Here is a 13486-nt window from a genome sequence, read left to right as displayed (position 1 = left end):
ACAGACAATTGCCTTTAGGATCAAAAGAAAAATCCTTTCCACTTGATGGCTGCTAAAATGGAAACTATTCCTGCCCCCCCCCCAAATAAAACAAACACTTTTTTTTTTTTTCAGAAGTTGGGAATGCTTTAAAATATTTAATTAAATTCCATTTTAAATTTTTTTTAAAAAGGATGACACTATATTCACATTTATAATCCAGAATGGGTAAAGGGGAAAGGAAGGGCAATTAAGTCACCCAGAGGCCAATAACATGTTAGCGGGGCAGGGGTGCAAAGGCAAAAAGTCCCAGGGGGTAGCTTCAGGCTCAGGTCACAGAGGAGCTAGAGAGTTAAAACTATGTTCCTGTGTTATCTAGACCTGAGAGAAAGGAGCCCAGTGTTCATATCCCTACAGCCTTCAGTTATGGGTTACAAACCCTTAGAGGAGGGCCCAAGGCATGCCTGTCTAGCGGTACACCTTCACCCCGGGCATACCTATGTAGAGCTAAAAAGATCAAGTGGCTTGTGGAATGTCCTTTAAATCATGAGCCCTAGGAACTACCAATAAGAAGCAAGAGAACAATAGAGCCAATACCTGGGACAGGCTAACAGTCACAAGAGATCACAGAGAATCTCTGGGCAGAGAGCCCATATTGTCCGCGATGCTCACCGACTCTATGGGAAAGAGCTGTGGATGATGGGAGTGTAAGAAACTTTGCTGTGGGTACAAGCTGAATGGAACCTACTGCAGTGGCTCTCGAATACTGAGTCAGTTTCCCTCCTCCTGGGCTTGGGCGGTCCAGGTGCTAGAACACCCTGGGGCCTACCAGCAGAATTAGCCCTGTACCCTCTTCTCTATCTAGCCCCTCTCCTTACCCACCTCTTGCAATCTCAAGGCTTTACAAATACCATCCATAATTTTAAATATATATGTCCAGCCCTGGGCCTTCCCTGACTGCCTGGATTTGCAAAGTCACCATCGGGATGTCTAATAGGCACCCCAAATATAACAGGTTCCAAACAGGACTCTGACGCCTGCTCCCAGCACCAAAAGTACTTAATGCTCGCCATTACAGAAAATGGCACCACACCTCCTGGATACTCTAGGCAGAAGTTCAGAGGCCATTCTGGATCCTTCTCTTTCCTCCATCTCCTACATTCAGTCCAACCAGCAAAACTAGCCTGCATTCCCTGCTCCCCACTGCCATGGCCCCAATCCAGGCTGCCATTTTCTCTCACTGGATATTGCCAAAGCACCCTCTCATCTCATTGTTACTATTCTTGCTCCTTTCTAGCAAGAATCCAAAGGATTCTTTCTGTGTAAATCGGATCATACTCTTGAGCGGCTCACAGTCTCTCTAGGCCCTTTTACAGTACTTGGCTTCTCATCCTGACTTCCGCCTCTCTGGTCTCTCCTGTCCTCTCCCTGTTTCTTACTCCACTTCAGCCATGCTGACTTTCTAGGGAGAAACATGAGCCCACAAACATGGCAACTGCTATGGCTGAACATTTGTTCCCTCCAAAATTCATGTGGAAACTTAATTGCCACTCTAACAGAGTTAAGAGGTGGGGCCTAGGAGAGGTGGGTTTAGTGCCTTTGAAAAGGGGATTCTAGAGTGGCTCTTCCTCTCTCTGCCCTTCCTCTCCCCTGCCATGTCAAGAACAGAGCCCACGATGGATTCAAGGCATCATCTTGGAAAAGTAAAAGAATGGGCCTTCACCAGAACAGCACCCTGATCTTGGACTTCCTAGCCTTCAGAACCGTGAGAAACTAACTTTCTCTTCTTTATGTATTACCTGGTCTGTGCTGTTCTGCTATCGCAGCACAGAATGGACAGAGGCAGTTTGTACCCAGGGACATGCCAACCTTCATACTTGTGCTTGCTCATCCCTTCCCATGTTCTCAGCTGTCCCCTAGGTCCTCTGAATTTGAGCTCAGAGTCCCTCCTAAGAGACAGCCCCTCTGATGAACTTCAGCAACATGTTCCTCCATGCACACTCAGACTCACCACGGACCCTGCTTCATGTCCCCCGGGGGGTTCATCCACATTGGCACCCTCTCGGCTGGGCATGGGTTTCCTTGAACTAGGGCATGACAAAGACTGTCTGTTTCACCCACAAGTGTACCCTCATATACAGAATAGTACATAGCATCACGGGAGCACAGCGTAAGCAGTCAAAAGAGATCTGTGTCGTAATCTGTAAGGAGTGAACTGAGTTATTTTTACCATTTGTGAATTATTAGCTTTCCAACAACTCCTTAGTTTAGATTCTTCTGACCTCTCAAGCCTGCTGCTCCTCCCTGATGCCCCCTGAGCAGCCTACCCTCCCTGCATTGCAAACTTAAGCATTCCACATTGCGAAAGCCTCATTACCTCATAAGGCAGGGACTGGGCTGCTCTTACTCACAGACACATGATCGGCAACAATGAAAATGTACTGAATCAAAGACCTAATAAAGGGATGAACAGATAAAAGGACTATTTTTAAATAGTAGTGTCACTACTCTTTTAGTTCAATGAATATCTCATAAAGCCCTTTATAAATCAAATTAATTGGTGTTTATTGTACTCCCAAATGCATTCAGGAATCATGTTGTTCGGTGGTTAGAAAGAAAATTAGAATTCCATACAACAGTGCTTCGGAAACTATCCATGGTGGATAATTTTTTATTTAAATTGCCAATCTATTACAGAATGATAAGTTTTGTTTCAAATCCTGTTCAGTAAGAAGTCCACTGATCATGTGTTTGGATGTCACAACAGTGTCAAATTTCTGTAGAACTTCTGTAATCATCTCTTCGTGAACCAGTAACCCTCAAGACTGCCTGAATAGCAATGATCTAGTTCTGAAACCTATCTTCTCAAATAAGCAGGCTGTTTTCACAGTAACCCTAAATGATTCTCTGATGGAGATCCTGGGTCCCAAGTATAGAGCCTGAGAGGACTAACCCAGTAACTGTCAATTCTAAGACAACCAGGAGGGGGCGGGCATGAGCCCAGTATGCGGGGAGAATGGTGGCCAAGCAGTTGAGGTTGACTGTGAACCCCTCACTAAGATGGAAGCTCTTCCTTCTCTGCAGCTCTGGGTACCACTTTATCAGAGAAAAAGTTTCCACTGCTAAAAATAAAAACAGAAAACCACTGATTCTCTAACACTTATTTTGCAGACGAGATGAGGCTAAGGAAATTACAACACATAACACTTGTACCAACAAGGATTTTCTTTCCATTCCAATGGGAAAACCAAAATTTAGCTTTTGGTTGTTTTTGTTTTAACATTTATTTTTTAGTTGTAGGTAGACACAATACCTCTCTTTTATTTTTATGTGGTGCTGAGGATCGAACCCAGGGCCTCACACACTCTAGGTGAGCACTGTTCCTCTGAGCCCTAACCCCAACCCCAGATTTTGGGTTTTTTTCACCTGAGGGAGTGGGGCCTCCTAGGAAAAGCAAATGCAGTTACTTTACAAACAGAAACTCTAAGGATCTTTGCTTGTCCACCTCAGTAATGAGACCCAAATACTATCTCCATTGGGAGAGAAAAGATCGCCATACTCAAGGGCTAGCCAGGGGGGTTCATGTTTGCAGATGTGGCCACAGTTTTAACTCATTCTTAAATTTTTACATCCATTTTGAGAAAAAAAAATATCTCAGGAGTAATTCCTTTCTCTATTGTCATTTAAAATGTAGGTTAAAGCTAAAGAAGTCCCTAGAGATACCTTGTTTGCTTGTGATCTCTTGTTAATTGCAGGGTAAACACCTTGACAGAGAAAGAAATCCATGCCACAGTAAAATCACCTAAATGACTGTAATTAATCTAGATTGTGCAACATAAATCCACTAACTAAATAACCTAGTATTTGTAATATGGTTTTCAGATCCTTCCTCTGAAAATCCTTTTATTCCAGTAGTTGCGGTAACTACTCAAAAGATTGTTAAGAGGCCCTATCCTTAGTAAATATAAAGCAGAAAGTCATTTAAGTCATTATGAGAAATAACTTCAAATCCCCAAATGCCTTTTTTTTCCTATCAATGTTTACGTTGCCTCTTTCTATATGCTCCATTTATTACATTGACCAGTGGTTAAAAAAAAAATAGGATTTGTTAAGTAATAAGAGTAAAAAGTTCAGCATGACTAACATTAATCACTTTGGCTATAACAGATTGATTATTTTTTTAAAAAGCACTAAAATAAACTGCTCTGAAACCTACCACAAAAGGAAGTTAGGACTTCCCTGTGGGGGTATAGCCCATTAGAAGAGCACTTGCCTCACATGAGCACAAGGCCTGGACTCAATCCACAGCAGCCAGAAAGATCTCCTTGTATCCACAGTGTGGGGTCTCTATTCTTTCTAATGAACTGTGGTTAGCTTTTCTCATTAGGGGTAAAACTGCAGTTCTGTCTAAACTCAGGTGGACAGACTGAAGAATTTATAGAACATTCATCCCCATAACTTACTAGCAATGCAAAATTAAATTTTTTTTCCAATTTCTTTACTGTATTTTTTCTTTAAATTTCTCTATCAATGTACTGGTCTTTAAAAAAAAAAAGTAGTAAAACTAAGCTGGGCCCAGTGGCCCATATCTGTAATCCCAGAAGCTCAGGAGACTAAGGCAGGAGAATCACAACTTTGAGGCTAGCCTCAGCAACTTAGAGAGGCCCTAAGTAACTTAGCAAGACCCTGTCTCAAAATAAAAAAATAAAAAGGGCTGGGAATGTGGTTCAGTGGTAAAGTGCTAACAGGTTCAATTCCTGGTACTAAAAAAAAAGGTAGTAAAAATAAGATAAAATTCATATAGAGCAGCCAAAAATAAAACAAGCATGCTAAAATGCATTGATTAATTATCAACTTCTTAATTTTGATGACCATACCATGGTGATGCAAGATGTTAACAGAGGCAATGGAGTGAAGGGTAGGTGTACTATTTTTGCAGTTTTTACATAAGTCCACAATTCTTCCAAAATCAATGCTTAAAAATGCATCAGTCACTTGGGCAGTTTATTTAATTAAAGTGCTTTAAGAATACAGCCTTCTTTTTACAAAGAATATTTGCACTTAAAAGATCCATGATGCTTGGTTTTTCCAAATTGTTTGTGTTTTAGAACTGTATATCCTCTGGAGAAACTGTTGAGTTAAAATGATCAAATTGCTGGAAAATAACACAAACACACACACACACACACACACACACACACACACACATTTACAAAGTAAGGTGAGCTAAGAGTTGAGGAAATCCCCAAAGAAATATGACTGGCATTCCCACTGCAGTTCAAAGAGTGAGGCTCTCTAATCTACACGGTAGTTTACACCATGTTCTATGGTGCTATGGTGTTCTATGCCACACTGCTATTTTTTTTCCAATGAGAAATATGTGCAGAATTAGCAGAACGTAGATGGTTACTGCAATAAAGAACCTTCGAGGGCATGCAGTGTCAGGGACCTAACACCTCTAGGCTCAGGAACAGAATGTCACTGAATGAAGGCAAGTGACTAGTAGATGACAGAGATTGGTGGCACTCAGTCAAACCTGAAAAAGGAAGACATACCCTCCCCAAAGGGATTCCAAATTGCACTAAAAAAAAATATGAAGTAAAACAAGACAAAACACTCTCACAGGATAATAAAACAGATTTACTGGTCATCACTTACAAATCATGATTCGGCTCCTTTCATTTTCCAGGTGAGGAAACTAAGGCCCAGAGAGGTAGAATGTGTTCAAAGTCACATAGCACTTTTAGGACAAGAAGGGAACATAACCTAGTTCACCTTTAGGGTCTAAGACTCCATAGACAACTCTCGGGTGATGGGAAAGAGAGCTTACTGATATTGGCCCTTAGTCAAGGGCAAAGGGTAATACAATAACAATGGATGTATGTAGAAGTTCACCTCCTGGACCCTGAGCTGCTTACAAACATCCATTCATTTATCCTGGATCCTTCGTGTGAAATACGTAGGTGGTGAATTTTAATATCATCATATGGGGAAGAACAAAGACTGGTAGCTGGTACAGAACCTTCAGCATCAAGAATGTGTAGCTAGCTAAGGGCAAGTATTATCATGGCCTCCCTCCTCCGTCATTACTCTTGATACCTTTCTTGTGCAAACACTTCATACTTTAAGCAATTTCAATTTTATATTAAAACAAGCACTTGGGAATAAAAAAAAGCCCAAAAGTTTCTCTAGTAGAAATGGGACCCTCTCCCATTCATTCCTCCAGATAGGTACTGACCATGTACTGTGACAATAGATACTGTTTTAAGCACTGGTCTTCATTTGCTTGGCCAATACTAACCCAACTGGGTCTGAATGCTGCTCCAGAATTAACTGGAACATGTGAACAGATACCACTGTAATCTCCTTATTTTCATGGTTTATTTCCATTCAAATTTAATGGGAAATATTTGCATATAGATTCTGGAGATCCTCTCAACTCTCATTTAATAATATTTTCAATATTCCATATTTGTGGCTGCTAATCTGAGTCTGCCTGCAACACACCTTATAATGGAACTATGTCAGAACAGATGAGCCCAAGACCCACATGTTAAGAAGCAGTATTGGGAAGGGGGGGAAAAAAACTAGATGATGTAAATGAAGAATTTATATTAACCAGTCAATAACAACAAGTAAGGTAGCATACTATATTTCTCTTTTATCATTAGTCCCAGGATTAATGTAGAATTATAGAATAATAAGATTACTTCCTATTCCCCATTTTTATAAGGAAGAGAAAGGTGACATTCATTCTTCCAATAAATATTCAGTGGTTTCCCAGCATATCCACCAGGCACTGAGGATACAGCACTGAATAAGACATGGTCAAAACTAAATTCCAGAAAAAACAGTCAAACATCATCATAATAAGTCATAAAGTAAATACAAATCAAATTCCCAGAACTTCCACCGGTGAAGGGAACACTGAGTCACCGAATGGATATTCATAACATTTGGTGACACTGCAAAGACTAGAAGTACTTCCTGAGCTATAAAATAAAACTAAATTGCATCCAACAATATTACATGTTAACGTCACATTATTATTTACTTTGCTCTGACTATACACAAAATACCACCGGGCACTACAAAACAAAAATCTATGCTCACAACCTCGTGTGTGGGGAAGTCATTAGAAAGGTAGGCTAACCCATAGGAAACTGCTGATAAGAACTCTTTCAAAAGGAACAGTTTTTATGGCTCAGGCTACTATGAGAAGTTACATAAGAATAATAGAAATGTCAAAAAGCAGGAAAAAATAATTTCCAATTGACATTATAAATTAAATGAAATCAAAGGGAAGAAAGAAGAGCTATAGAAAAGGAGAATAAACCAGGGACTTGAAGATGGTCCCAGAGGATGAACAGGGTGGGTGGACAACATTCCAGAGGGGTGAGCAAAAGGATGGAGGCAAGATCCAGAACGTGGTGCTGGGAGACAGGGAGCAGATGAGCTGAGCAGGAGCTGAGGAACTTGGCGTGAGGTGAAGGTTGGGGAAATGGATACGGGTGGCTTTCCACCAACTTACGGAACTTCTAATAAATGAGGAGTTTGGAAGCATTGGTATTCTTCTCTGAAATTTAAAAAAATATATCTACACGTGGATCATTTCATTTATTGTCACATTCCATTAACCTTTGACCAACTCATTTGGATAAAGAGGAATTTAACCGAAGTCATGATAAAACCTTGATGGAATTCAAATGAACTGCAGTTCGAAGCAGAAAGACTGAGGTCATTATATTAGGCAAGAAGAACAATATTACAGTGTCAAATAAGATAGTCTAATTAGAACAGAGCCCTTTGGCATGGACCTCAGAAAACGGACACCTTCCTCTTCTTTACTCCCCATCTGACAGTTTGTTTTTCTACTAAAGACAGTTCTTGTCTGTAAAGATAATGAAAAAAATCAGGAAATGAGAACTTTGCCCCAGCCAACCACCAGTAACTACAGAATGTTGGTTTGAAAACAAAACAAAACAAACAAAAAAAAAAAACCCTCTTTATAAATGCATAATATCAGGGCACAGTGGTGTACATCTATCATCATAGTCTCAGGAGGCTGAGGCAGGGGGATCACAAGTTCAAAGCCAGCCTCAGCAACTTAGTGATGCCCTAAGCAACTTAGTAAGATTCTATCTCAAAATAAAATATAAAAAGGGCTGGGGATGTGATCCAGTGTTTAAGCGCCCATGGGTTCAATCTTTGCTACAAAAATAAATAAATAAATACAAGGAAGCCACAGAGAATATATTACATTTATGTTAAATACAGACCACCTCAAGTGTCCTAAATAGAATAATAAATACTTCCTAAGGGAAGTATTCATGTTACCTCAAGTGTAGCATACACGTGAATATACATATGAATGACCTACTCTCCGCTGATACGAGTTTGTACATTTGGGAATATGAATTCTTATGGTTCCACCACTGGAATATGGTCAGAAGGAGCAACATCACAGAAAAGACCTGGTTTCCACTTGTCTACTGAGTGGCCTTGGGAATGTCCCCAGACCTCTCTGGTTATTAGTTTCCTCATTTACCAAAAGTTAAAAATAACAACATACCTATGGCAAGCTGATAGTTGGGATTAAATACAGCAAAGCCCTTTTTAAAATGATCAATGAATATGGAAACTTAAGTTGTTATTATTATGATTCCTGGTATACATATTTTCATTATATTATCACTCAATCTGTTTATGTTAAATCATGTCTCCATTCTTTGAATCACATATGAAAAATACTAGACAGAAAATGAAGAATAAGTTTTGATTTCAATGTCAAATTCGTCATTTCCATTTTTAAGCCTATCAAGGTTTATTCTTTTAAAAAAATATTTTTAGATGTTGATGGACCTTTATTCTATTCATTTATTTATATGCAGTGCCTCACACATGCTAAGCAAGCAGCTCTACCCTTGAGCCACAACCCTAGCCCCTAAGAAGGCTTATGCTTAGCCTTTTTAGCACTTTTTAGTTAATCCTCAAAACAACCCTATGAGGTAGGTAGTACTGTATCTCTAAACTTACAGAGGAAGAAATTGAGGCATTAAAAATGTAAGCAAGTTGGCCAAGATCTCATATCCAGTAATAACAACCATAAAGCAAACCCTTTCCTGGTGGTTACCCTAGGTAGCACCATTCTGAGGGCTTTCCATGCATTATCTAATACAGTAGTCCTAATACATCTGTAAGGTGGATACCATTACCATACCCGCTTGACAAATGAGGAAAATACAGTGCAGAGAAATTAAGTCATTTGTCCAGACCACACAGCTGGTAAGTGGCAGAGATTTGAAGCCAAGCAGAGCCCTCCCTGTTCTTCTAATGCTACGCCAACCCTCTTCCATTGGTGGTATTTATCCAGCACTCTGTGTGTCTAAGTGAATTTTCTAGATAAATGTTAACTTCCTTAATACATACTGATACATACTTCTTTCAAATTAATTAACTTCCAATCTTTTGGCAAAATACACTAAATACTGTGTAACTTTCTCCTGATGGCCTAGGGTTCAATGTTCCAGTTGCTGAGCCTTATCTGTTCTATTATCTATTATTTTTAATTTGTATAGAAAATTTTTTTTACACTCTTTTCTTGATACAAACCAGCCAGTTATTGTTTTGTCACTCTGACCCTGCTGACTACTTTGAAGCTAGAATATGCTATGTCGAATAAAAATAACCCGAATATGAGATCTAATAAGCTGAGTACATGACCTTTATTATAATAACTGTTATACTTTTAGCTGAGATGAGGAGAAAACATAAAAATATGAGCAATTGTTTTGCTAAATGAGAAATAATGCTAATACTGCTCATATACACGTTTTGGGTTTATTATTTTTTTTTAATCTTGATACCTGTCAGGCATATCATGAGGTCACTTTCCTCTGAAAGGTTGAATCTTCCAAAACTGGAAGACTCATTCCCAAGACCAAGCCACACACACCATCCTCAAACTAACATTTTCTATTCTCTCCTTCTGTTTTATTTTTCCCTGATTACTTATCTCTCTCCCCTAAGTGGAACATACTACAAATAGTTAACTTTTACATGAAACATCCTCTGTACCCACTGGTGTTCTAAGAATCCTATCTGTGTTAATTCATCCGGTGTTCACAACCACTAGGTTTTTACAGGTGAGGAAACATGTGCAAAAATTAAGGAACTCATCAGAGGTCCCATATCTAATAGTGGAGGAACTAGAATTTGAAGGAGCTAGGCACTTTGGCTAAAGAATCTGGGCCCTGTGAATTCTGCTCCACTTCCCTGAGAACAGTGATGGGAATGATGCCTTTGTTCTGTTCACAAATGAAAACCCAAGTGCTAATTTATTAAATGTCTGCAAGAACTTCTAGCTCCTCTCTGCTACCCAAGTGCTCAACTCAGTTCACTGTGCCTTCAAAGTTTGACTGGCTCCAATAGGCAGAGTAACTTCTAGACCCTTCTTTCACTTTCTAAATTACTCTACTGGTTACACTTTCTTTTGACCCACCAGCTAAGGAGCTGGCATGAAGCCCTGGACCCACCCTATGGTCAATATATACTCAATGAATGAATGAGTATCTTACCTATGTCAGAGCTGTTGCCATACACAAAAGTTCTTGGTCAAGTGGTATAATGACATGATGGGGTCCTAGAAATTGCTCTTGACAGAATCAAAAGATTTCTACTTTTTGTGAACTGACCATGGAAATAGCACAAATTCCAACTTTCAGTGTTTTTAGTTTTGACTAGTATAAGGTACTATGCACCTGATATAGATTATTCACATTTCATCTTTAAAACAATACTACGAGGTAGGTGCTATGATGGGCCCATTGTACTCGTGAAAAAAGATGACTAGAAACTAAGTAACTTGTTATGGGCCACAGAGCTAAAATTCAGGAGCTAGTGTTAAGAGCCACAGCCAAAGGGGCCCCAGCACACTTCCAGGTCTTGGAAAGCATACTGCACTGTCATTCTCTCTTTAATAATCTTATGGTATGTATGATGGAATCTTACAGCTACCATCACATGTGTTATGGCATGAAACTATAGTCTGTGAATTGAAATGGTTTCCACCCACCAAGGGTAAGCAAAAGTTTCATTGGCCAGAAGTGATCCTGATTTTTCTGAAACTACCTGTCATGAGAAAACAACTCCTCATTTTTTGGAGATTCATTCATTTAGTGAGCATTTGTGGAGTACCTGTCACTTGCCTGGTGATACAACAATGGTAAGTAAGATTGACACAGTTCTGCCTTCACAGACACGGCTCAAAGGAAGAAGCAGAAAAGTAATTAGGCGACACACAGAAAATGCTTGGGGGATGAGAGCAGTAGGGAATGGGGGGGGAAAGCGCGTGAGGAATGGTGGGGTCCATTTCAGGCTGCTTAAATGACAGGTTAAAAAACGCGGTAGGAGAAAACATGGCATATTCTGGCAACAACCAAGCTAATGGAAGGCCTGAGGACTATATTTAGGGTAATGGGGAATAACTGCATGACTTCAAGCAGGGAAGGGAGACACCCTGATTTTTTTGTTTTGCTTTTTGGTGCTGAGGATTGAACCCTGGGCCTCGTGCATGCAAGGCAAGCACTCAACCAACTGAGCTATAACTTCAGCTCCTGACACCCTGATTTTTAAAATATCAGTCTAATGACGGGAAGAAAAATGAATTAGATAGGGACACACTAAAATCAGGGGAGACAGACAGTTGTCAAATACTGTAACCAATGGATTAGTGGAATTTGTTAGATAGGAAGAATGGAGATGCAGGAACTGATTCAACATCTATTAAGAATATATATCCTTTAAAATTGAGAGAGATGTCGAAGAAGAGGCATTGTCACAGATGCTGCCCAGGATGTGGTTTTAGGGAACTGAGCAGATGATGGGGGTCAAAGATAGGGAATCTCAGGGCAGTAGCAGGCTGGTGGGGGGTGGGCCGAGATGCCATGTAGGTTGGTGGAGCTAACTGGCAGTCGGGTCTTGGAGTCTGGGGCATAGGAGAGCAGGTTTAGGCTGGAGGCAGAGGCTTTCTAGCCATCAGCAGAGAGATGGTGCCTGAAGACACAGCAAGTGGGAGGGCTCACCCAGACTGAGCAAAAAAGCCCAGGGGCAAAGAGCGGCAGCACGTGAAGGGAAAGCAGAAAAGAAATGTTCATAAAGGAGATCAAACTGAGCTTCCAGAGGCATGGGAGCAGATTGGAACAGACACACTCAGACTCCATTTAACTTCTTGATTCCAAGGTTGTGGATGGCTCTTTCCGCCCGTCCATCCGTCCAACACAAACCCATCTGCTTTGAGGAAAATGGGTATAGTGACTCCCCTTCCCAAGCCAGCCCGCATTCTCTTCCCCGCCCCCCGTGGAGTGAAGCTAGCTCCCGAGGCTGCGGGCCGCCGCTCCACCCGGACCTGAGAGTGACTCCCTGGAGACCCTGCTACGAACCGCACGCCGGCACAGCGGAGCACCTGCTCCCGCCCCACTCACCACGCGGGAGGGACGGTCCCTCCTTCAGGACAATCTCCAAACCGTCGTCATCTTTGATGCTGCTGCTACCCGCTGCTTCGGGTCCCACCCTCCCCCTAGCTCTCTCCGGGTCCCCTCAACCTCTGGAGCACCTCAGCCCGCTGCACCGTTGGTTTTTCAATCAAATCTTCCTTCATGCCACCAACCGGCGCTGGCTGAACCAATACCGAGGCATCTTCCTCCACCTTGCCGAGCGCCTCAGCCAATCCGGAAGGGCCATGCTGCAACGTGCAGAGCGCCATAGCGACGGGTGACGCCTGCCAGAGTTGCCCTAGCAGCCAGAGAACGCTCAGGATCCAGCCCCAAGCTGCAGGCACAAGAGGTGGCAAGAATTGCTTAGCACTCTACTGCAGTCTTTGCCTGGACATTGAACAATCTATGAACAGGTCTCCCAATCTGTGCAGACTTTCCTAGACTTCTGATGCCTAATCTTTAGCAACTGAAATAAAATGGGTGGGAAAGAGCAATCTGGGGGTATTTCGGGAAATGCTGTCGACTTGAAATCAAATTGATTCTCTCCCAAAGCAAAGATCTAATTTGAAAAGGAAATCAATGCAACATGCTACTCATATGGCACAAAAACATTCTCAGTTGAGCATGCTGCATCTCGGGCAATGAGAAAATGGTGCTGTGAAAATAAATGACTTAGGATTCAAGAGGTCTTTATGTTACAACTAACACTAGTTCATTTTATGTCCTTGGGCAAGTCACTTCGCCTTTTGAAATCTGCAGATTCTTAAAGAAAAATTCAACTGCATTAGATAAAGGAATAAAAGGATACAAACAGCATGGAGCTTTAAGTATCAAATTTATTGAGTGCTAAATTTTGTCCCAGATATATTCCGAGTTATTTCCTCATATTATTTCACCCACTCGTCACATCCTTTTTTCATCCTAGAATTGTAAACAAATTGCCTGAAGAGTCCAAAGTGATGTACGTGATGGAGACAGTAGAACCTATGCTGTGACTGTCTAGAGTCCTGTCT

General features: G+C 41.1%; 1 protein-coding gene across 3 annotated transcripts in view; it reads right to left on the bottom strand.

Moving 5' to 3' along the window:
• The window catches only part of Nek10 (NIMA related kinase 10), a 207813-nt gene extending 195173 nt beyond the window's left edge, over window positions 1-12640 (bottom strand). For all 3 annotated transcript variants that reach the window (XM_005317280.5, XM_040289877.2, XM_040289879.2), the window contains exon 1: window positions 12462-12640. The gene's annotated coding sequence lies outside the window, so the exon portion shown is untranslated. The remainder of the gene's footprint in view (window positions 1-12461) is intronic.
• Between the last annotated feature and the right edge of the window lie 846 nt (window positions 12641-13486).

This window comes from Ictidomys tridecemlineatus, chromosome 2 (assembly GCF_052094955.1).
Source record: "Ictidomys tridecemlineatus isolate mIctTri1 chromosome 2, mIctTri1.hap1, whole genome shotgun sequence".
NCBI classification, from domain to species: Eukaryota; Metazoa; Chordata; class Mammalia; order Rodentia; family Sciuridae; genus Ictidomys; species Ictidomys tridecemlineatus.
The sequence above is the reverse complement of the archived record's forward strand: the minus strand, read 5'-3'. Positions and strand labels throughout refer to the sequence as shown.